The sequence below is a fragment of the Molossus molossus genome, unplaced genomic scaffold (assembly GCF_014108415.1).
Source record: "Molossus molossus isolate mMolMol1 unplaced genomic scaffold, mMolMol1.p scaffold_m16_p_6, whole genome shotgun sequence".
Lineage (NCBI taxonomy): Eukaryota > Metazoa > Chordata > Mammalia > Chiroptera > Molossidae > Molossus > Molossus molossus.
In genome coordinates, this window is record NW_023425399.1 from 106016493 (window position 1) to 106040508 (window position 24016).

The 24016-nt window shown below is 50.9% G+C and overlaps 1 protein-coding gene across 1 annotated transcript in view; it reads right to left on the reverse strand.

Moving 5' to 3' along the window:
• Window positions 1-24016, reverse strand: part of ALPK2 (alpha kinase 2) — a 107371-nt gene that overhangs the window by 35002 nt on the left and 48353 nt on the right. The gene's annotated exons all lie outside the window — the stretch shown is intronic.

Below are 24016 nucleotides of genomic sequence, written 5' to 3' on the forward strand. Positions count from 1 at the left end.
TTGCCCATTATAAGCAGAAAGCCTCGTGACAATCATCAGTTAATGATTGTTTTCTCTCTCAGGAAAAAAAAAAAGGATGAAAATAAATGGAATGGTAACTATTGTGATCAAGCAAGTCCTAAGAGCTCGTGTGTACCTTTCCAGAAAGGTAAATTTTGCATGGTCACAGCAAATGAAAAATGCAGTTTGTAGAGTAGCAATGAGCAATATCCATCTCCAAATATAACAGCTTGCTGGTTAATAATGTTACTAAGGAACAGAGAGGCCCCTACTTTGAGCCCACCTCTAACAAAGTAACAGGGTTATGACTGGCCATCAGTACTGCCAATAATTTCTGCTCAAGAAGGTTATAAAATCTTGGAATGTCTCCAGACTTTAAAACAGATGCCCTGTGCCAGGCAAACCACATCCACAAGAAATAGGGGACCCAGGGCTGCTTAGGTTTCTATGAAGAGAAAGACAGACATAGAGCGTCAGAGAGGGAGCCAGGGAGGAAAGAAAGAATGAATGAATGAACCTATCTTACAGTGTGAGGTGTGAACCCGTCATGGTACCATTTGAATGTTCTGTGATACTGGATATTGTTCAAGGAAGCAGCAAACTCTCTGACTCAATTCTTGTCTCTTGAAACTTTGGGCTCATTGAATATTTCAATGCATATCAAGATGGTACGAGCTAAGAAGAATGGAATCGCTGCTAAATTTCAGCCTGAGTCCCCAGCTTAGCCCCCAGGACTCCTGCTTTGGAGCAGCCCAGTTCAAATGTGCAGGAACCACCCTGGCCGGTTTGGCTCAGCGGTAGAGCGTTGGCCTGCGGTCCTGAGAGACCCGGGTTCAGTTCCCGCTAAGGGCGCGTACCTCGGTTGCAGTTTGTCCCTGGCCTTGGTTGGTCGTGCAGGTGGCAGCCACTCTATGTGTCCCTTTCACGTCGATGTTTCTCTCTCTCTCTCTCTCTCTCTCTCTCTCTCTCTCTCTCTCTTCCTCTCTCTCCCTCCCACTCTACCTGAACAAAAAATGGAAAAATGTCCTCGGGTGAGGATAAAAAAAAATGTGCAGACCGATGGCTGGGCTTGAAAAGGGGAGGAGTTGTTGCTCCAGCATTTGACCAATGGGCATGCAGTTGGGGTCCTGTGCCAGGCTTATGTCCATCGACCACAGGCGAGAATCGTCACCCCCTCTACACTGCCGTGGGAAAGAGGACACCAGTGTGACCACACCTCCTTCCTTACTGCCCCAGGGTTGCCTTTTGCCGGCAGGGATTTGCCTCTCATTTCCTCCTTGAAGCTACCCTGATGTTCGTTTAACTCAGACTGTGTTGGCATGAAAGTGCTAACTAGACAAGAAGAAATTTAGTGTAATTTCCTGGGCTATTAACTCCATGAATACTCATGGATTCAGCAAGTATTCATTTAACACCTCCAGTGTACTAGGGAGAATCCCAGGTGATGAGGGTACAATATGGGCAAAAGACCCATCTGCAGGGTGTTCCCATTCTGTGTTGCATTCAAGGCCTGCCACAGGGTTAGCACCCAGCAGGTGTCACACATTAGCACCCAGCAGGTGATTTCTAAGTACTTGTTGAAAGAAGGAGGTGAACTGGGCCATGCACCAGGGGAGTCAGCTCTCCCCAACTTCACCCATTAAAACTCTGCATGTGAAAGGGTTGGACTCACCCACCCCCAACTTTGAAACAACTCTATTTAAAAGAGACTTAACCATATGCAGGGGCAGGTACTGGTCTACATCCTGATGTTTCTAAAAAGAAAACTGGATTCACTCTTTTTCTACATCCTTTTTACTTTTTCGTCATATTAACAGGGAAAAGAAGAAAGATAACCTCTGAGAAATAAGAAGCAAGGTTTTAAAAAAGTATTAAGGAGTTAAAACATGCACACAGTCTCACCTCTATACCTGAACACCTGTAACGCAGGTGGAGAATGTTCTTTTTTGTTTTCTATTTTGGTTAAGATACTTTATCATGGTCTATAGCACAAATGCACTGAACTATTACGCACAGAAAGCGTGGGTCGCTTCCTGGTCATGATTTGAGATGAGCAAAGACACGATCTAATCGGAAACGCCATGGCCCTCTCTTGCGCCTTCCTCTCCTGCCTGAATTTCCACTACCTATGTCAGTCTTTTATTTTAAGATCTTGCCATCATCACAATATCATCAGCTACTTATGGAGTAGCTGCCATGCGTGAATTCCCTGCCAGGCACTGGACACATTCTTCCAAAGGGCTCCAGTTAAAAAGCCACTGTGTTCCTTGCTGGGTTGTTACCCACTCATTATTGCCTGTGACCGTATCAACAGAGTTACAGGCTGATGTGGAGAAGAGATGAACACCTGCAAAGCATGAAACAAGGGACAGGTGAGCTTTGATCAGGGAGAGTTTGTCCATTGAAATAGACCGTCTTAGCTGTGGCGTAGTGCCTGGGTTTACAGAATGGTCATGTTCCTGTTAAATATACTCACTCCTCCTCTCTCGCTTTTAAAATAAAACCCTATTTTTAAATAGCCTGGGAAAGTCGCACATGTAAAAAACATGGCCAATCCTTGACCATATGAATTCATCCACTTGACAAACATTTATTGAGCATCTACTGGGTACTAAGCTCTGTTCCAAGCACCGGGGAAGCATCAGGGAACATAACAAAGACTTCTAGCCTTTGGAAGATGTGTTCAAGCAACAAACCATATAACTGGTCCACTGCTAATGGGAAATTTCATAAATTTGATTAACCATTGGAGTTTTCTCAAAATGGGGCCGTTAGCAGCCCAGTACATACTTATCAAGGTTCACAGCATCAGTTCCAAGGACAGGGGCTCATGCAGAGGCTGACTCATAGAGAAAGAGAAACCACCGACTGTACCTTTCAAGCAATTCAGACCTTCCTTTCAGGAGGAGATCTCTTAGTTAAGTCATTCTTAAAGGACTGCAACACATGCTTCTCCTGCTGCTCAGCTATTCTCGTCATGGAGTGGGTGGTAAGACTTAGGAGGTTTTGTTATGTAGGAAACTTGGTCTCCTTCAGGGGAAAAGAAGGAGGGTTTGGGGCTCGAGGAGGAAGCCCAGTGTGGTGTGTGGAGTGTGGACCCGGAGGACTGGCCACCTGGGTTCAGCTCCATCCAACACTGCATGCGCGATCCCAGGCAATCTCCCTGGCCTCTCCGACCCTCTGTCTCCTCTTCTCGGGCCAACCACATGCACATGGTCCTGTCAGGTACCTGGCACTCACTGTCAGCAGTTTCCCTTGTTCGCTGTGAAAGGCAAGTAGTGGTCGAGGCCAAGAGGAAACTGAGCAGCCCCGACGAGCAAAGCAGTGTGCTTCGGGCTTTGCGTGGGCTTTCTCACCTGGTTGGCAGCATAAATCTGAAATACTGACACTTTCGTCTCTTCTTTACTGATGAGGTGGATAGCCAGGGTTCCAGCCAGAAGACTGAAACCACATGTGGGCTAAACAGGGCAGTGGGACATAAAGGGTGGAGAGCTGCAACGGAAGGGTAGCTGTAGGCACGGGGACCCGACGGTGCTCCACGGTGGAGGGCGGTACTGAGGGAGGACACCGTGAACGGGGCTGAGCCCTCGCTGGGAAGGTATGCGCAGGCCCCAGAGAGCAGAGAAGCTCAGTGGTGCAGCCAGGCCAGAGCTGGGCTGGACGTGCTGGGTGAGCTCCAGACCACCCTTCCTTGGGCGGCGGGGAGCAGGCGGTCTCCGGGGCACTGGCAGGGCAGAGGCCGAGGCCTGCGGAGCGGGTGGGCACATGCGGTGGGGAATAGAGAAGGAACAACGGGCCTGGGTATTTGGGCCACAGGTGATGGTGTACAGGTCCTGCAGGGGCCCCCAGAGGGCGTCCAGACGTGGGGACGGCAGGAGGCCTTCAGGGCGGGCGGGCCATGCCCAGCTCTGGGTTCTGAGCGAAGGGTGCACGGGAAGGTTATCCCAAGGCCAAGGCTACAAGGCCGCAGGTGGCCCGTGCTCTGGGCTCTGTGGCTGGGACAGACTCTATGGGATGACCGCAGACCCACACCCAGGACCCCCACCAATGCTGAAAATGGCAAGAACCGTGTTCCTCCTGCGGCGTCCGACCAGCACCCTCTCTGAGAACCTCACGTCGAGCTCTTTTTGGAGAACCGGGTAACGGACTCTGTCACCGAGCACTGCTGACGGGGGCGCTCAGGACTGAGAGGCAGTACACTGGAAACTGGGGTCACCGACACCCGGGGGTTAGAAATCGCCCCCGAGTTCCACAGTCGATGGCAGAACCAGGTTTTACAGCCAAGTCCATTGGCCATAAAGCCCTTTCCAGCCCAGCTTTTCTAACCCGAGACATTAAGACGAACCCCACCAAGGGGCTGGGAACTCCCGTAATTTGACCTCCGAGCTTCTGAGGGTCGGAGACACTGGGTGTGAAACTCTCAGGGGCCTTATTACATGCGGGTGATCATGTGTTTATCAGCTTCCTCGCAAGCGCTAAGGGCGGGGACGCTGTGCTACTCATTTCTGGATTTCCAGAACCCTCGGCGTAGTAGGAACTCATTAATGTTGCTGAATGAATAAGCATCTGAATGAACACAGGGAGGGAAGAGGGGAAACCAGATATAGTAACACTTCCAAGCCTGTGTCTGAAGCAGCGTTAAGCCTGAGAACTCGCGTCCGCTCGCCCTCTCGGGTCACATGCCTCCCATTCTCCACACGCATTGTTTTCATTTGTCGGCCTTCCCCAGAAGTCTGCCTCCCGAGTGTGTCTGCCTGGGTCCCATGGGAAGGCGTGTCGCCCATTGTCCACCCAGTGACACTCAGGGTTCTACGCCTCCTCGGTAATGAGCGTGTCCTGGGTGCCAACAATGCGCACGCCACTCGTTGGCGTCGCTGACAATAGAGGTGACATGAGATGAGATCCGTCCTCTCAAATAGTTTACAATGCAGCCAAAGAGGAGACGCACACGGGAAGAAATAAATCACAGTTCTTGACCAGCTGTGCTGGCGGCCCAGGGGATGCCACTTGATCGGGAGCACGGTTCCCAGAGAGGAAGGGTAGTCGCCCCTGAATCCGCCTCCTCCACGGTGGATACGGCCCTGCAGTGCAGACCACAGAGGTCGCACTGTTGGGTTCCCTGGAGGCGTTCTCAGGTCATTCTTGGGCATGTCAGCGGCCTCAGGAGCCTTCCCCGCTGAGTACAGTGGGCAGCAGGTGTGGAAGGTGCTGCTGGTCCATGAACTCACCAGCATCCCCGAGTCCCGTCCCTTCTACCTCCAACTAAAGTGACTGGAAAACCACACTCTCACGACCCCCTGCAAGGCGAGATGGAGCCAAGGGGTCCGTAAGGGTGTTCCCAGGAGGGGCCTCCGGGGCAGCTCTGCTTTGCTTCTGTGAGGCGCGGGTCTGGTGGGCACCCTCTGCCCCTGCCTTCTTCCTGCAGTGAGGACGCGACGCCTGGTGCGCAGCTGTCCTCTCCCGGTCAGGAGGCCACCAGCACCGCGGCTGCTGGAGCAGAAAGAGAGAAAGGAGCTGGGAGCCGGCACGTGTCCTTGAGCCACTGGACGGCGCTGCGACCTACCTCCAGACTTCTCCGATGTGAAGAGCAAAGGGCCTCGTGTTTGACGCCGCTGTTGTTGTTTTTTAAATTTTTTTTCTTTATTGATATCAGAGAGAGAGGAAGTGAGACGGAGAGAGAGATAGAAACATCGATGAGAGAGAACATGGATTGGCCGCCTCCTGCATGCCCCCCACTGGAGATCAGGCCCACAACCTGGGCATGTGTCCTGACCGGGAATCGAACCAGCGACCTCTTGGTGCATGGGTCAACGCTCAACCAGTGAGCCACACCAACTAGGCTGTTGATTGTTTTTTAACTGCAGCTAAAAGCTAATGGATACCAGCGGTCAGTATGCTGCTGAGGGCGAGGGAAAAGGCATGAGAGGTTCACCTTGGAGCCCTTGTGCAAGTACTGGGTGAATTGGGGTAGGGATCGGTTTGAAGGACAGTGTCACTCAGGGCAAGGGGCTGGTCAGTATGCCAAGGGAGCGAAAGATGAACGAGGAGTCCAGTGGGGGAGGGAGAATGGGGAAATGTGAGAAGCTGGATCATCAAAGCAGAGGCCGTGGTGCTAAAGGCAAACACAGCCCCCCAGGGCCAGGAGGGTCAAGCCCTAGGCTCCCCGCTGCTGCTGGCCAGCAGCACCCCCACAGGCCCTCCTGGGGGCAGCTTTCTTTCTCCGAATCCTGGTTCCTTTTCGGTGTTCTTGTACTGTCCTTTCATCCTGGTCTGGACTGGGTACAGATAGCATCGTGTCCTTCAACAGCTGTCTACACATCATCAATTTCCCCCTGTGATTCCAGGAATCTTGATCTGGGAACTTCCCACTCCCCAGCCTCCTGGGCTCTGTAGCCCTGCCCACGGCTAACCTTTCCTAAATATCTGCTGAGCCATCACCACACGGGCCCAGACATTTGACAGATCGAACCCATACTGCCTGGGCCTGCAGAACTGCAAACAGCCCGGTCCCGAGCCAAAGAAAGCTTCAGGGCAACCCAGGCTATGTCAGGAACTTGAGTTTATTTTTAGGAGTTGCCAGGGTGCCCAGAAAGGAGCTTCACTTAAAGACTTTGAATGTTAAAATAACACATAATAAAGTAGAGGACACTCATCTAAGAGTCCCCAGTCCTGAAACCGGATCCTCAGCACCCCTGTTGTTTGACCAGCTCCCCTTCATTCCATTCCCCCCTGGGAGACGAGAACTCTCCCGCCAGCGCTGTTATAATCCTGTCCTGATTTCTTGGGACAGTCGTGGAGTGTGTGCAAGACCAGTCTGATGTCTCACTGGGAGTGGGCAGGATTTCCACGAGGAACACTCTTTCCCAGGCTCGGTGCGTTCAGTGGGTCTGCCTGGGGACAGGCCACGAGAGAAAGAGCAATGGACCACCAGCTTCGAGGGTTCGTTGAGCATCTTGGCTGACAGGAGGCAGGTAGCAGAGTCGTCACTAACGGACGACAGCAGTCGCTAAGCTCTGCAGAAGCCTTCACACATGGCAGTCACTGTTCTGGCTCCGTGCATCGGTCCAGGCCGTGTCTGTAATGGCTCAGAAACAGATGCCCTTGGCACCTCGGGTAGTGTCATGTTAGGGAGAAATACACCAGCTACTCCCACACACGAAGACCCCCAAGTCCATGGGTCAGAAGGGCAGCTGCCTCCTTTCCCGTGGGCATCTTTGTTTTCTGCACCTGGGAGAGGAGAGGAGAGCCCTGATTTCGCCAAGTACACGGGGAGATAGGCAGACCTGAGGAAAATGGAGTTGGGGAGGCCAGTGACACTTCTTGAATCCACCAGGCATTTCTGAACAGTCTTTGGCTTGTTGCTGTGTCTCGAAGGAACTAGACTTGGATGAGGAGTGAAGGGAAAGGAGAGCAGGGGATGGAGAGAGGGTTGGGCCTCAGAAAACCCGGGGTCCGGGGCCGGATGCGCTGTGGCGTGGAAAATGGCTTTGGGGAAGTCATCGGATCCCCTGGGTTGCTTCTCCCACAGTAAAGTGAGCCGGCTGAGAGCACCTCTGGCTCCCATAGCTTTGGTGTTCTGTGACTTGCTGCCATGTAAACCACACAAACATTGCAATGGGCTCAGACCTCACCTTCCATTTGGAACCAGGTTTTCCTTTGACTCCTCAGGCTTCTAGACCTAATTCTGTAACGAGGAGAGTCCTTAGGGGAAAGGACACAGCATGTGGCCATACATGGACGGATCCAGGGTAAGGCGGGGCGCCCCAGAGAAGGCCAGGGAAGAGACAGTGGTTTGGAGGACAGGTCACCATGGGCACACTCTGCCTGGAGTTGGCGCTGGTCCCGCCTCTCTCATGGCGGCTTCTCCCTCCTCTGCGCAGTAAGTAGACCGCACTGTGGGCCCCGAAGCTGACCCAGAGCACTCTGGAGGCTCACAGACCTAACCCAAGCCAATAAAATCATCACGGCCACAGAACGGATGGCCAGGGGCCATTGGCAACCCAACTTTGCGAACCCTTTTTGAGGTTGAGGAAAGTTATGACTTCTCTTTCCCAGGAAATCTTATTTCCCCCTCACAATTTTGTGCGTTATTCCGGGGCCTCAAGACCCCCCTTGAGCCACCAATCCTCATTTGGGGGCCCCGGGACCACAGAATGAATCCCTGATGTGGGTCGTGAGCGTGGTGGTGGGCGAGTGACATGATATGGTTTACTTCCCACAGCCTGAAACTTCTCTGCCGATTTCAGACTGGATAACAAGGGGGACATGGAAACCTTAGTCAGGTTCTAGGACGGTATCTTGAAATCAATATCTCTCTTTACCGTTTCTAGAACTTGTGAGCAAAAGCAAAACCAAGGTAGTAGCAATTACCGTACTGCACTGACAATAATACCTGGTACAAAGCAAGTTCTTGTAAACTTTAGAAACAGGAAGTACTTGTCATAGTGACTACTCTAAAACTTTGCCTACTCAGCGTGACTTCAAAGTGTACAGTAATGATGGCAATCAGCACTTGGAAATTCTGAATATAAACATAAATATAGGCAGGTCCCCTGTCTCAGATGGTCGTTACAAAAAATGAGGAGAAATTGCAGGTTGGAGCTTGAAGAGCCCCTAAGATGCCATATGGCTCTTCCAGAAAGTAGGAGGGCAGCTCTATGTCCTCTGGCTCCAATAGTCTTGGTGTTCTGTGACTTGCTGCCAGGTAAACCACACAAACATTGAAATGGGCTCAAACCTCACTTTCCATTTGGAACCAGAAATACCCCCTCGAAGCTTATAGGTGTAGGGAGCACAGATATCCAGCGGGCATTGACTTGTTGAGCTTCAAACACAGCTTTGTTCAGCCGGAGGAAAAGGTTCCTCCAACAGTGAGATCCAAGCAGGAAGGACAGGGTTAGTCTTTTCAGCTTGGTGCAAGGCACGTAGTAGGTGCTCAAAAAATAGGTCAAAGGAGTGAACATCCATCCAACCTGTTCTTGGTCCAGTGTCAACACAGACAGGAAGGCTTTGCCCCTCCAGAGTCTGGTTCCCTTCTCCTTCTCTGTCAGTTTGTTGAGACATTGACCTCCAACCTGAAAAACTGCCCGACAGTCCTGTGCTTTGGTTAATGAGTATTTCCTGCTAAACTGTAACTCTTCTTCATTACTAATAATTTGGTGTTTGGTCGGCCTTGGTCTTCTTTAGATCTAACTGAAGCCACCTGTTTTCCTTTAAGCAGAGAGAGAAGCAACTCTTGTTTTAACCATGAACAGTTGAGGTTTCCGATGGACACTACCCAGAAGACATCAGCATAATTGTACCCGTGGGCACCAGGCACCGATGGTGGTGAGGTCCCATTGCCCATGGGCATTGAGTTGTACAATCACCAAGTGCACCTGAAGGCTTAAGCTTCAAACACTTGTACTTGAAAGCCAAGGGGATCAAAGGCAGGAAGTGGGGAGGAGCACAGTGCCGAGCGGACAGGAAATTCAGGGACCTCTTCCGATGGCGCCATGAAAATCCACTTTTCCCTCACAGATGAAGGGACAGGACTGATTCACAGAGAAGCTTCTGGGAAGCTGAAGTTGTTGCGGAAATGCTTTAAGAACCAAGAAAGAAAGAATCTGGGAGTCAGATTCTTTGAGGTAGAAAAGCAACTAAATAAATAAACAAACAAAGAAACAAGCAAAAACTGTTGACATTCACGCTTACGGTGGTTTGAAAATTCACACATATTCTGTCTTGTATTCATGAGTTAAGGCAACTCCTTTATTCTTTCTCTGGAACCGAGCCTCTTCCTCCTGAGCTCCCTCCCAGCCCGGCAGGGACTCCGAGAGTGGGTGGAGGAGGATAGTTCTCTCCGACTGAGTCCGCCTCCGGTCCAGTAAGGCCAACAGTCCTCTAGAGTGCTCGGGCCCCCAGTTCTGCCCACCCTGACCCTGCTCCTCTGGAGGATGGGTCTGGCTGGCCCACTCTGCAGATGGGTGGCGGCTAGTCCTGGTCCCAAGAGGAAGCAGAGGAACCTCTCCTGTCCTCACTGTCTTCCTACCTTTTCTAACACAATCCTGAAACAGGAGAAGTGAGGTCAGGACAGCTGTGGCTCTGGGCCCTGACTCTCTCTGTGATTCCTTTTGTCCCAGTGTCTGGGAGGGCTGGGTCCCTTAAAACCTCGCACACCCCTGCTTTCTGATTGTGCAGAAAACTCTAATCTAATTGAAGAGAGGAACTGAGAAAAGTCCTCTCTTAACAAAGTTCAACTTTAAAAATTATTGTCCTGCTTAAACAAAAATAAAAACAATACCTGTTCCCTTCCACTTGCTTGCTTCCCTCAGCACAACCTAATCACCATGGCCACCCCACCCCCCCCTCGCCACCCTGCTGCCCCTGCTGCCCTGGAAGAAGGTCCTGGAGGCAGAAGTGGAAAAAGAAACATTTTTTTCTGACACCTCCCTGTACACACCACTGGCAAGCGTGTCAGTTTCCTAGGGCTGCGGAAACAAATTACCACAAACTAAAACAACACACACTTCTCGCAGCTCTGGAGGCCGGAAGTCTGAGATCAAGGTGTCCCAGGTCTGGGCTCCCACCGACAGCTCCAGGGAAGAGCCCTACCTTGTCCTTTTCACCTCGTCTTGCCCAATGACCACATCTTAACCAATCACATCTGCAAAGACCCTAGTTCCAAATAAGGTCACGTGCTGACGTTCCAGATGGACACACTTTTGGGGGAACACGATTCAGCCCCCTGTGGCAGCCCATTCTTTTCCCAGCTGGCCTTGCTGGCCCTCCATCCGTCTCCAGGATGCCATCAACACTGAACAGTGCAGCCTCGTCGTGTGGCTGGGTGGTGTGGGCTTCAGCAGAGGAGAGGGTTAGCATGATACTCCAGCAGCAGGACACTGACAGGGACACTCATGCTCTTCTGGAAACGGTGCTCGTTTCTGTGGGAAGCAGTCTCTTGGGAACGTAGGATTCGGTCCCCCCAGGGGCTGTTCCTTGTCACTGCCCTGCCCTTATCAAACTGGCATCCTGGAGCCCAGCCCTCCAGACCTGCAAGAAGCATCACCCACTTCAGAACATTCTTAAGTGACCTGCCCGGGCCTGAGCTGGGTGTCCCCCTCTGCTGGAGGAAGGGGAGTGACCGGGGAGTTCCTCGTGTTCGCTGCTAGACTTAGACCCCAAAGTAGACCTCTTAACGACAATGGGGTGATGGTTCGTTTCCCACCCGGTGCTCAGTTTGATAGTAAATGTGAAAGCACTTGTTTTTAAAACATCACTAGAAAAAAAATGCCCCAAATCTCAAGGCACTATCAAAATACCTGTGCTGACTCAGAAAGATAATTTTTCAAGCATCAGCAGAAAGGGGAACTTACAGAATGTGCAGACTTACCTCATGCCCGGGCCCCACCCCTGCCCGGCTCTGGAGGGGGTGGCAGAACATGGCTTTCCTGTTTCTGTCTTGCCTCTTTAACTAGATTTAATTCAGCCGGACCAGCGATACTGACAGGCACCAGGTCTGGGTGTCCGCACGTCAATCAGAACCAGCGTCTGTCTCCAGGGAGCTCGCAGAGTCGCCGGTCCAGCTGGGCAAACCAGCAGAGAGAGCACCCAGCAGTGAATGCAGCAGAGAGAGAAATGAAAGGTCACAGGGGACGTCCACTCGGGAGAAGGGACAAGTGGACTAGGGAAAGACCCAGAGTCCACTTACTTGCTGCCTATGCATTTACATGTCTAATTCCTTTATTCATCAAAGCTTTGTTGAAAGCTCTCCATGGGCCCGGCCTCATCCTAGCTGCTGGGGAAAGAATCTCCCCAGTGAAAGACTCTGTCTTCGTGAAACTTACATTCTGTGAAAGGTGGTAGACAAGGTCAAGAGGTCAACAGATGTTCTATTAGGAGAGAAGGTGGAGGAAACAGCACAGACAGAGGCACTGGGACAGGCAAGTGCTCAGTTACCAGAATGACTAGGCTGCAGGGGGCATGGGAAGGGAAGGCGGGAGCAGGGAGACAAACAGCAACCGAGGTACGTGCAGGAACCGAACCCGGGACTCTCTGGTCTGCGGGCCGACGGACGCTCTAACTGCTAAGCCAAACCGGCCAGGGCAGAAGGTGTTGTTTTAAACAAGGGAATGACACTCCCAGATGTGGGTTTTAGGAAGATTGTCATGGTAGCATTGGGACAGTGTCTCAGAAGAGGCCCAGAAAGTAATAGATTGCAATGGTCCAGATAAAATCATGAAGCCTGGGTGATGTGGCTAAAGGGCTGGGGAGTGTCACTGGTACAATCATGTCCCCCAAAAAGATACGTTCGAATCCTAACCCTGGCACCTGTGTATGTGACCTTATTTGAAAATAGAGGTTTTGCAGATGGAATCAAGTTAAGACAAGGCCACTCTGGATTTGAGGGGGCTCCAGTCCAATGACTGGCTTCTTTATAAGAAGAGGGACATCTGGACACAGAGACACACAGGGAACCACTTTGTGACCACAGAGGCAGAGGGCGGAGCAATGCGGCGACCAGGATGGCTGGCGACCACAGACGCTGTGAGAGGTGCGGACAGCTTCCTCTTCAGAGCCTCCAGGGACACCAGTCCTGCCGACACCTGGATTTCAGACTTCAGCTTTCGGAACCGAGAGAATCCACTCTGTTGTTCTAAGCCAGCCCGAGTGACAATTCGTTGTGATTGCCCTCGGAACCAATAGAGACAGGAAGCTCCTGACACAGGAGACACCTGGAGGGAGGATTCGGGGACTGGTGACGAGGAGAGGATAGGACCACTCTCGGGTTCCCAACTCGGGGAATTGCACTACACGCTCTTCGAGGGGTTGAGACCCCCGCTTGCTGTGATACTTGGCGCACTAAGTAGATGCTTGATAAACACGTGCCAGCTCAGTTGTCTTGAGGCTATAACGGAGCCACTGCACAACCTAGCTGTCTGTGTCGAGGCGCGGGGAGAATCTGGGGGAAAGGTGAAGGCTGTGTGCCAGGGCTGCCAGGAGGGCCGGAGCGGGTTCCGAATCGTGACAATCGATGTCAGCCGCTCCTGTTTGCAGGCATCTAGGAGGGACACTAGACACCACGATGGAGTGCAGTGTGATGGGTGCCATCGCTCTGTCTGTCACCACAGGCCACATCCTGAACTCGGTCCTCAGCCCCGACCAAGACAGATGGCAACATGTCTGAGTGCACCAACCTGGAGGTGCTCCAGCTCCCTCCCCAGCAGCCTGCCAAGGGTTCCCCACCTCCACTTCTCTTGAGGATCCTCAGTGGGTCCTTCAGATCAATCATGATCTGCCCTCCCTTTTCCCAGAGGTGTGAAGACTCCAGGGGTCTGGCCAGGGGGATTAACTAGCCTGGTCCACCCCCACTCGTGGAAGGAATATCACCAACTCCACGTGCACAGTGCGGGGCCTGCAGGGTGTGGCCTGAGCAAGAGGACAGGGACTTGGGGGACCACAGGAAGCTGGAAATTGAGCTGGTCTGAGCCTTTTTGCAGAGAAGATATTCAAAATCTAGGAAGGAGGATGACTCCGGAGGAACCCAGGAGAAGCTGGCCGCTGCCCTCCCTCTGCTTCTTCCTGCCCTTGCCCCTCGATAGGGGTAACTCAGAGAGAAACAGGGGTGTAAGGGAGTGGTTTGGGGGGCCTTTCCTGCTGCTTTGCACGGTTGGCTTTCAAATTCATCAGTGTCTTTTCGGGCCGATCCTCTGAGTTTCTGGGTCCTCTGAAAAGTGTAGCATGGTGACAATGGTCATGAGGCCAAGTCCGGACATGGATCAGCCGATCCGGTGGCTCACAGCTTCCCTCCTTCAGCCCCGGTAGTCCTCTGGAGGGCAGCACCGCCACTCAGAAAGTCGAGGTGGGGAGGCAGCGGAGTCGCTCCCTCGCCTTGCTGTCAAAGGAATGTCACACCCAGGGCTCTCCTGGTGTCTCCTTCCTGCTCTCGGTCAAGCGCATGGGGTGGTGACCCCACTGCCTCGGGAGGGATGTGCTGAGTGAGAAACCAACCAGCCTGCATCCAACTCTCAGCTCAGGGCATCCAAAGGCCCACAGTCCTGGGGGAGTTCAGAGGGTTTTCAGAAGTTGCAAGACCCGGGAGGCCCAGCACCCTTCCTGAAGCAGCACCCCCTTACTCCAGACCTTGCTGTGCTTACAGCTTCGTCACTACGGATGTCCCAGCAGGTCTGTCCGTTGCCTGTCTCCTCCACTAGAAGGCAAGCGTCCCGGGGCAGGAACTTGCTGCTCACTGGTATGTCCCTGGCACACAGCAAGGGCTCTGACCATATTAAGTGCTCAAGAAATATGTGTTGGGTGAACGAATGACACGGAAAGAGAGTTTTGATCAGAGACTGACCTCCCCTGGGGAGCGAGACCTGCTGGCCTGGGAGTGGAGGCAGGACAGAGGGACCTAGGGTGTCTCTGCTCCCTACTTCCAGGACAATGCTGAAGCCAGGGAGTCAGCAAGAGCCCGGGGGACACGGCCATGTGGCACCCTGCGAGGGCCATCGGGCTCCTGAGGGGCACAGGAAGAGAGGAACCACCAGACCGGAGGCCATGCGGGCCACAGCAGTGGCCACCCCTCAGTGGTGGCCTCTGTGACCCACAGTACCAGGACAGTACATGAGGACCTACGAAGACTCCGGTGAACATTTCCTGCTGTCTGCAAAGGTTGCCCGAAACGGTCGAGTGATTGTGCTATTTCTTGTGCCCAAGGGTTGGGCTGGGCTTTGTCCCAGCTGCGGTGCCTGTGAAGACCCGGGTTTTGTTGTACATGAGCCTGTATCCCTCTGTTAATGATACAAAGAGCAGTCAGAGGACAGTGTGAGGACCATGTCATTACTGTACATGTGCGTGAAGCAACTGAATTTAGGACAAGTGGGGTTTCTGGAGGGGCCGGTGGAGGTGTCCCCAGCTATTCTGAGCATACAGGAACGTTCTGTTCTTTGCCTGGCCCTCGGTTGAGTTTCTTCCCTCTACTTACAGTCATAAGGCCCCACAGGCCCCGGCCCAACCTCCCTAACACCGTCACCTACCTTCACCTGGTTTAGCCCAAACTGGATCTTGGCTTCTCTTACTGTGTTCCCCAAGCCCACTAATTCTCTGATATGGACGCTCTCAACGATGGCTGATTCTATCAGAAGTCTATGTGCTCAGTGAAAACTGGTTCGGTCGGAGCCTCTTCTTGGAAGCTCCGCTCAGCTTCGATGGACCCGCAGTGTGGCTCTGGAAGGACCGGCCGACATTCCTCTACACTATGGGTTAAAGGTCACACTCCCGTGATCACAGCCATTAGCTTACGTCGGCGAGCTAGTGGTGAAGTTCGAATCCCACCAGGCACCCACATGGCTGAGTCCGCCCAGCGTTGGTTAACGTCGTCATTTTCTCCTCTGTGTTAATGTGTGATGTCACAAGAGAGCAAAGATGAGCGCCGTGGAGTTCAGACCATGTCAAGCTGTCTGAAGGGAAGGAATTCTCACATCGGCCTGTGAAAAGCACCATGTTTACCAAGATCGTCTACTCATCGAATTACTACTACAGAATCTACCAGTTCTGGAAGAGTCCTCCCCAACCAGGTGGTGAGAGCATCTTGCATCACCTGGTGGGAAGCTGGTAGAGCAGCCTGGCGGGTGGGTCCCTGGAGGAGGGAAGGGGATGGACCCTGAGGAGCCCTGGGTCTCAGCGGCGTGCCGAGTGCCCTCCTGGAGGAAGCGAGCCAATCCCCTTGCCTGAGGACTGGTCCGATGCCGGCCCAGCTGTTGCTTTATGGTTCTTACTATGAAGGCCAAGGGCTTATTTTTTTAAACTATTTATTTTTTAACTTAATTTATTTGAGTAGATAATACACACACACAGTACCGAACTCACAAGGTACACAGTGAAAGGGGACAGAATGACGATGAAGGGTCTCCCCCGCCCCAGCCACCCTCTCCGTCCCTGTCACCAGAGGCCACCCCAGCTATCAGAGTTTATTTTGGTTCTACTGAGGGTTAAGGCACCCAGACCTAAAATGGAATTAGGAAGCGGGGCCACATCCCGGCGGGGGCTCCAGGGCCTGAGAGAGGCAGGCTGTTCAAAGCCAGGCCACTCTGCCTCCTGACCCGAGCCCGGCAGCAGCAGGGTTTATCTCGTCAGGCTCTTGAGATAACTCAACAAGCTCGCTCACTGAAGTCATAGCACAGTCCCTGGCACACATCTCCACTCAATAACTCGGCTATTATTAGCTATTGGGCAATCAGAGCAGTGCAGGAGGGTGGCGGGGCGGGGCAGAGCGCACGCTCCCTGGGAAAAGCCCTAGCCCTTGCTCCTCCCAGCTCGCCCCTGGAAGTCCCTGGCAGCTTGTTAACAATGCAGGTTCCCAGGCCCTGCCCCAGACATGCTGCATCAGACCATCTGCCTGTTGAGAAGCACAGTCCTGTAGGAGCGCAGGCATAGAGTCCTGGCCTCCGGAGAGACGGCCGAGCTGTCCCTGAGCCCTGAGCCCGCGCATGATGAAAACCCATGACATAAACACTTTTGAGGGAAAAGCCGTCCCCAGATGTCAATTTACATCTGATCTCCCCAGCCCAGTGACCTCTGACCTCCAAGACCACTGGAATGTGTCCTGTTTTGTCCTAGCTTGATGGTAACCCGATAGATGGCTTGGGGGCAGGGTGGCATGTTGTTTTCAAAGCGATACAAGAGACACGGAGGAGCCTGCCCGACAGGCAGTAGGGCTGCCAGGATGCCAACTGGGACACCACGGCCCTGGAAGTGGGGGCTTAGCTAGAGCTTGTCATGAGAAATAAGGGCTGCACAGGGTGAGGGCTGGGAGGTTGAGGGGCTCCGACCATGACAATTGCTGCCGTTTGCCGTTTGTTCCACACTGGCAGGCCCGGCGGGGAGTCGCGGGGCGTACAGGAAGCAGCCCCTTCCTTTGAATAGAACTACCAGTGTAATGGCGAATCCATGTCCTTATGTATCTGTCAAGACCCATGGAATGTACAACACCAAGAGTGAACCCTAACGTGCGCTACGGACTCTGAGAGAGATGCTGTGTCCGCGCAGGTTCATTGACTGTGCCGAACGTGCCGCTCTGGTAGGGGATGGACTATTGTGCGGGGGCAGGAGGCATATAATAAAAGCTCTGTACCTGCCACTCAATTTCGCTAAAAGAGAAAGTTTATTAAGAAAAAAGAGAGAGCCCGAGGACATTTTTGCATTTATCTTCAGATAGAGTGGAAGGGAGAGAGAGAGCAAGAGAGAGAGAAACATCAATGTGAGAGAGGTACAAGTGGTTGCCATCTACACAACCTCATCCGGGGCTGGCAACAAACTGCAACCAAGGTACGTGCCCTTAGGAGGAACCCAACCCAGGACTCTCTGGTCTATGGGCTGATGCTCTAACCACTGAGCAAACTGGCCAGGGCTTCTTTGCCTATTTTTAATTAAGCTGTTCATCTTTTTGTACATTGTGTTTTTTTTGCCTACACATTACAAATACCTTTCTAAGTTTTTGTTTATTTTTAAATTCTAGGTATGGTGTTTTTTATGTGCAAAACTCTTACATTGTCCGATTTATCAATTTTTCCCTTTTATGCTTAAAAAGGCCTTTCTTACCTTGAGATCTACATTTTCTTCCGCTTTATTTGATATTTATTTTGGTAGCTGATGTGAAATTGGGGATTCGAGGGACTTGAGTGCTTAGGAAACAGACATCTTCGAGTTTAACCCATTCAGCTCACACTGAGCAAAAAGGCCCAAAGAGGATGAGAAATGACTCAGGACGTACAGCTATTCAGTGGCAGAACGGGGACTACAGTCAAGGATCCTTAGGCCCCATTTGTTTTCCTTGTTCTAAAAACTAGTTTTTGTTTGTTTCTTTCTTTTTTATCCTCACCCGAGGACATTTTTCCATTTTTTGTTCAGATAGAGCGGGAGGGGGAGAGAAAGAGAGAAACATCGACGTGAAAGGGACACATCGAGTGGCTGCCACCCACACGACCAACCAGGGCCGGGGACAAACTGCAACCGAGGTATGTGCCCTTAGTGGGAACCGAACCCGGGTCTCTCTGGACCGCAGGCCGACGCTCCAACCGCTGAGCCAAATCAGTCAGGGCTAAAAACTAGTTTTTAATAATACTGGTAATAATCTAATCGTTTCCTTTAAAAACGTTACCTCACTAAGCACCCTTCTGGATGCAAGATTCTCATCTCCCTCCTCAAAGTTACTCACCATTATTATTTTCGGTGTGGATCCTTCCAGACTTAAAAAAAATTTTTTTTATGTACCTATGTATATATACATTCAAATAACATTTACTATTATGGGTTGAACTGGGGGAATGAATGGTATCATGCTGTATGTATCATTCTAATACACCTTTCTCACACTCTACATAATGTTTCGAGATCTCTATCATTTGAACAGGCCACATTTTATTTAGTCATTTCCACATAAATGTTTCCTGAGACAAACAGTTCTGCAACACATATTATGGTACATGTCTCCTTAGGCTCATATACAAGCTTTCTCAAGAGCAGACACTGAGAAATGAAACTGCTACAGAATGGGCAATGCTCTTTTAATTTAATTTTATTTTATTAATTTATTTTTATTTTTTTATCCTCACCCGAGGACATTTTTCCATTTTTGTTCAGATAAAGTGGGAAGGAGAGAGAAAGAGAGAAACACCTATGTGAAAGGGACACATCGAGTGGTTGCCACCCGCACGACCCAACCAGAGCCGGGGACAAGCTGCAACCGAGGTACACTCCCTAAGCGGGAACCAAACCCGGATCTCTCTGGGCCTCAGGCCGACACTCTAACCGCTGAGCCAAACCGGCTAGGGCTTAATTTTAAAGGATATCATGAAATGACACTCATGCTGGCAATCAGTGTACCCGTTTCTCCAGTCTCAACAACCTGACGTTATCAGCCCTGTTCTACATCTTCTCATATGTGTATTAACAACTTGTATTTCCTCTTCTGTGAACTTCACATTTATTTAATTTTACCTTTTTTTAAGAAAAAAATCATTTTTTACTGATATTTTTCTTATCTATTTGGTTTTTTTGTATACTTTGGAAATGAATCTCTATTACATATATTCTACCAATTTATCCTGGTGTGTTGATTTCATTTACATTTGTTTACCGTATTCTTTATTATCTAGAAACTTTCCATTTGATGTAATCAAAAATATCACTTTTATTCTTTGTTTTATTGTTTGTTGTTATTGTTATTCTTTGGGTCCCAGGAAGAACATAGGCTTTCAAGGTCATAAAAATAGTTTCCAACATTTTTTTCAGTAGTTTATAGTTTGGGTGTTTTTTTTGTTTTTGTTTATGTTTTTTTATTTAACTCAGAGATCCCTCTGGAGTTTATTTGGGGTCTATTGTCAGGTACTGGTCTTGCTTTTGTTTGTTTCTTTGTTTATTTTTTTGTTTTCTCATATGATTGACTGACTGTGTCAGCATTGAAGATTTTGTTTCTTCTCTAAAACTTGAGAGGCTATTTCTATTGTAAACCAAATTCCAATATATTCTTGGGTCTGATTCTGTACTCTCAGTTCAGTTCATCTATTTCTCTATTTGGGACTACTACCATACTGTTTTGATGCCCATAGCTTTATAATTTGTATTGAGAGATGGTTGGTTGGTTCCACATTTTTTTCTATCCCATTTCAGCAAAGCAAGTTCATTTCCAGTCACAGCAAAAAGAAAGGCCGATAAGGTATGTCTCTGGCACTCACTCCCACCAAGACCGTGATAAGAGATTTACTACAGGAACTAAAACCCACCCTGGCAGCCAGTGACTCTCCTCTCACCAGCGTCTGCTGCTGCCTGCCCACCCACATTCCTGCCACTGAACCGCTCCCCAAAATAAAACTCAGCTGGATATGACACACCTGTTCTGGATTAGTTACAATAAACCAGATTCTCTATTTCAGTTGTCAGACAGGTGAAGAACAAGCCACAGTTATAGCCAGTCAGCTAGGAAGCAGAGAAAAATCCGAATCATGAGGTTTTTCTCCTCTTAGGGCGAAGTGGTTCCACTCCACATGCCCTGCCCCTCCTGTGGTTTCCCAAATCCCGTGATCCTTTGCAGGAATGCCTCCAGCGCAGCTTTCTCTCTAGGACTCAGTCTGAAGCCATGAACAAAATAAGCTGTCGACCAAAACAGATCCAGAATCAAGGAAGTAGGGAACAGACTGATAGACCTCAGAAGGATGGGGTGGGGGGAGATAAACCAAAGAACTTGCATGCATATATGCACAACCAATTGATAGGGACACTGGGAATGGCCTGTCAGGTGGGTTAATGGGGGACTGGCCCAATCGGGTGGGTTAATGGGGAACTGGCCCTGTCAGGTGGGTTAATAGGGGAATAGCCCTGTCAGGTGGGTTAATAGGGGACTGGCCCTGTCAGGTGGGTTAATGGGGGAATAGCCCTGTCAGTTGGGTTAATAGGGGAATAGCCCTGTCAGGTGGGTTAATAGGGGAATAGCCCTGTCAGGTGGGTTAATAGGGGACTGGCCCTGTCAGGTGGGTTAATGGGGGAATAGCCCTGTCAGTTGGGTTAATAGGGGAATAGCCCTGTCAGGTGGGTTAATGGGGGAATAGCCCTGTCAGGTGGGTTAATAGGGGACTGGCCCTGTCAGGTGGGTTAATGGGGGAATAGCCCTGTCAGGTGGGTTAATGGGGAAATAGCCCTGTCAGGTGGGTTAATGGGGGACTGGCCCAATCGGGTGGGTTAATAGGGGAATAGCCCTGTCAGGTGGGTTAATGGGGGAATAGCCCTGTCAGGTGGGTTAATAGGGGACTGGCCCTGTCAGGTGGGTTAATGGGGGAATAGCCCTGTCAGGTGGGTTAATAGGGGAATAGCCCTGTCAGGTGGGTTAATAGGGGACTGGCCCTGTCAGGTGGGTTAATGGGGGAATAGCCCTGTCAGGTGGGTTAATGGGGGAATAGCCCTGTCAGGTGGGTTAATGGGGGAATAGCCCTGTCAGGTGGGTTAATGGGGGAACAGCCCTGTCAGGTGGGTTAATAGGGGAACAACCCTGTCAGGTGGGTTAATGGGGGAATAGCCCTGCCAGGTGGGTTAATGGGGAAATAGCCCTGTCAGGTGGGTTAATGGGGGACTGGCCCTGTCAGGTGGGTTAATGGGGGAATAGCTCTGTCAGGTGGGTTAATGGGGTCTGGCCCTGTCAGGTGGGTTAATGGGGTCTGGCCCTGTCAGGTGGGTTAATGGGGGAATAGCCCTGTCAGGTGGGTTAATGGGGGAATAGCCCTGTCAGGTGGGTTAATGGGGGAATAGCTCTGTCAGGTGGGTTAATGGGGGACTGGCCCTGTCAGGTGGGTTAATGGGGGAATAGCCCTGTCAGGTGGTTAATGGGGGAATAGCCCTGTCAGGTGGGTTAATGGGGGACTGGCCCTGTCAGGTGAGTTAATGGGGGAATAGCCCTGTCAGGTGGGTTAATGGGGGAATAGCTCTGTCAGGTGGGTTAATGGGGGAATAGCCCTGTCAGGTGGGTCAATGGGGGACTGGCCCTGTCAGGTGGGTTAATGGGGGAATGACGTCAGAATAACGCAGATGCTGCGTTGGTTTATATGTGGTTTTTCCTAGGCCAAGGGGCCTGAATTGCTGGACTAAATGATAGAATCTTGAGCAGGACATGGCGTATCCTGAACTCGGCTTTTGCATTGGCAGTAGGGACTGTTTCAAGCAACATTTTAATACAATTGGAACCGCAGTCTGGCCCGCACTCTCTGTCCTAAGAAGCTCACTCCGGGCCCGTGTGTCCAAGGGCAGGGCGTCTCCCGGGCCCACGCACAGCAGCTCCACTCGCCGGAGAGTCACTCTGTCTCCGTGGTCTCGGCTCCCTCCGGCTCCCTCTAACTGAAGGTCAGTAGTATTCCCACCCCATTCTGGTGTGTTTTTGTTTTTTTTTTTATCCTCACCCGAGGACATTTTTCCATTTTTTTGTACAGACAGAGTGGGAGGGAGAGAGAGGAAGAGAGAGAGAGAGAAACATCGATGTGAAAGGGACACATCGAGTGGCTGCCACCCACACGACCAACCAGGGCCGGGGACAAACTGCAACCAAGGTACATGCCCTTAGCGGGAACCGAACCCGGGTCTCTCCGGACCACAGTCGAGCGCTCTAACCGCTGAGCCAAACCGGCCAGGGCTCTGGTGTGTTTTTAATACCTGCCATGGCGGCCAGTGGCCAACCTGAGCTGCCGCCCTGGGTGCTCCAAGGGAGCTTCCTGGTACATTTTTTGCTTTTGTCTGTTTTTTAAATGGTCTGTTTATGAAGTGACCCGAGCGGGGTGCTGTTTTCCCCAGGATTCCTGATGTTTTAAGTGTGCAACTTTGCGGAACGTGAGGTGTTTTGGGAATGCATATGTTGCACTAAAGCAGAACCTCCCGTGTGTGAATACCCATTACCTGTTTGAAAAGTGGTACCCAGTAACCTGTGCTCTGTTCCTTGGCTAAGACGGGCAAACCAGGGCTAAGGGGTCCCAAAATCCCCGAGAGAGCGTGTTCACGAGGGAACAACCTTTACCTCTCTGCAGCCTTTCTGGGTGAGGGTGGATCCTGGACCCCCCCAGGGTGACCCTGCATTCCACTGGCTGAGAGCTCTAGGGCCCACCCTAGAACCACCTAACTCAGGACTTCTGGGACAGCATCTGTATATTTAGGGAGACCGCAGGTGATTTTAAAGCACAGCAAGGATTCTCAACCTTGGAGGTACAGAGAATCACCTGGGAGCTTTTAAAACCCCCAGGCCCAAGCCACACCACAGACCAAATTACATCAGAACATCTGGGAGCAGCACTTGGGCATCAGATTGTTTTAGGCCCCAGTTGGTCCCACGTGTAGCCAGGATTGAGACCACTGTTTAGAGTCTTATCTAATCTGAGCAAAATCTCATCTCTAGACCAGGGCTTCTGAACGTCCGTGTGCATACGTGTCTCTAGGAATTGGGTTAAAATGCAGATTCTGATTCTGCAGGACTGCAGCGGGGCCCAGAAGTCTGCCTTTTGACAAGCCAGTCTGCAGACCATGCTGATTATTTAACATGGACTGAGCACAATCACCGCAGCGAACCAGGGCATCCAATGATCGTGCTGGTCCAGGGCAGTGATGGTATTTGGCAGGAGTGGCACCTCAGGCTTTGTGATTGAAAACAAAACAAATGTTTGGACTACTCCCTGGGTCGGCCAAGGAGTAGGGCTGACAGGAGACACGACTGCCAGGTGCCGAGAGATGAGCGCTCACAACCTTCTGCCCATCCCAGCACCACAGAGGGCTGGCTTATCGGCCTCCTGGAGTCGGTTTGAACAGTTGTTATTCTGGTGGGGACACATCTTATTATGCAAATGAATCCAAGATCTCAGGTTGTGCTGTCCCAGATATGAAAACTGTATTGTAAGAAGGTTTGGATTATCTGCTTGTATTTTTCTATGCTTAAAAAAAATTTTGCTGGAGACCTATGTGCCCGGCCTGTCCCTGGCTATCTGGCCGTGCATATTTTCAGGCTGCTGTATACCCTGCTCCGGCATTGCCTGCCTCGCTACTAGGCTGGACTTAGATTAAACTGAAGTTTCATACCACAGTTATCACATGAACCTACCCAGGTGACAGATTTGCATAGATTTAATACACGTGCACATCAGCACAACTAAAGTTGGGAAAATCTGTGTAAGATCAGTAGATGCTATCATTGTCAATATCTGGGTTGCAATGTTATACTACAGCTTTACCAACCGGAACGGGGGCAAACTGTACAGCGACCTCTCTGTCATTTCTCACAACTGCGTGTGCAATAGACAATTATTTCATATAAATTTCAGTCAAAAAGAGGTGCAAAGCTACTTGCAGCCAGCCATCACTATGTCTTTAATATGGGGAGAAAGAGCATATGTATTAAGAAGGTAAATACACAAAGTAAAGAACATAATAGTTATTAAATGTTAATTGCATACTAGGGACGATGCTGAGCATTTTGTAGGCAAGACTTCAGTCCTCACAACACAGAAGGAGGTATTAT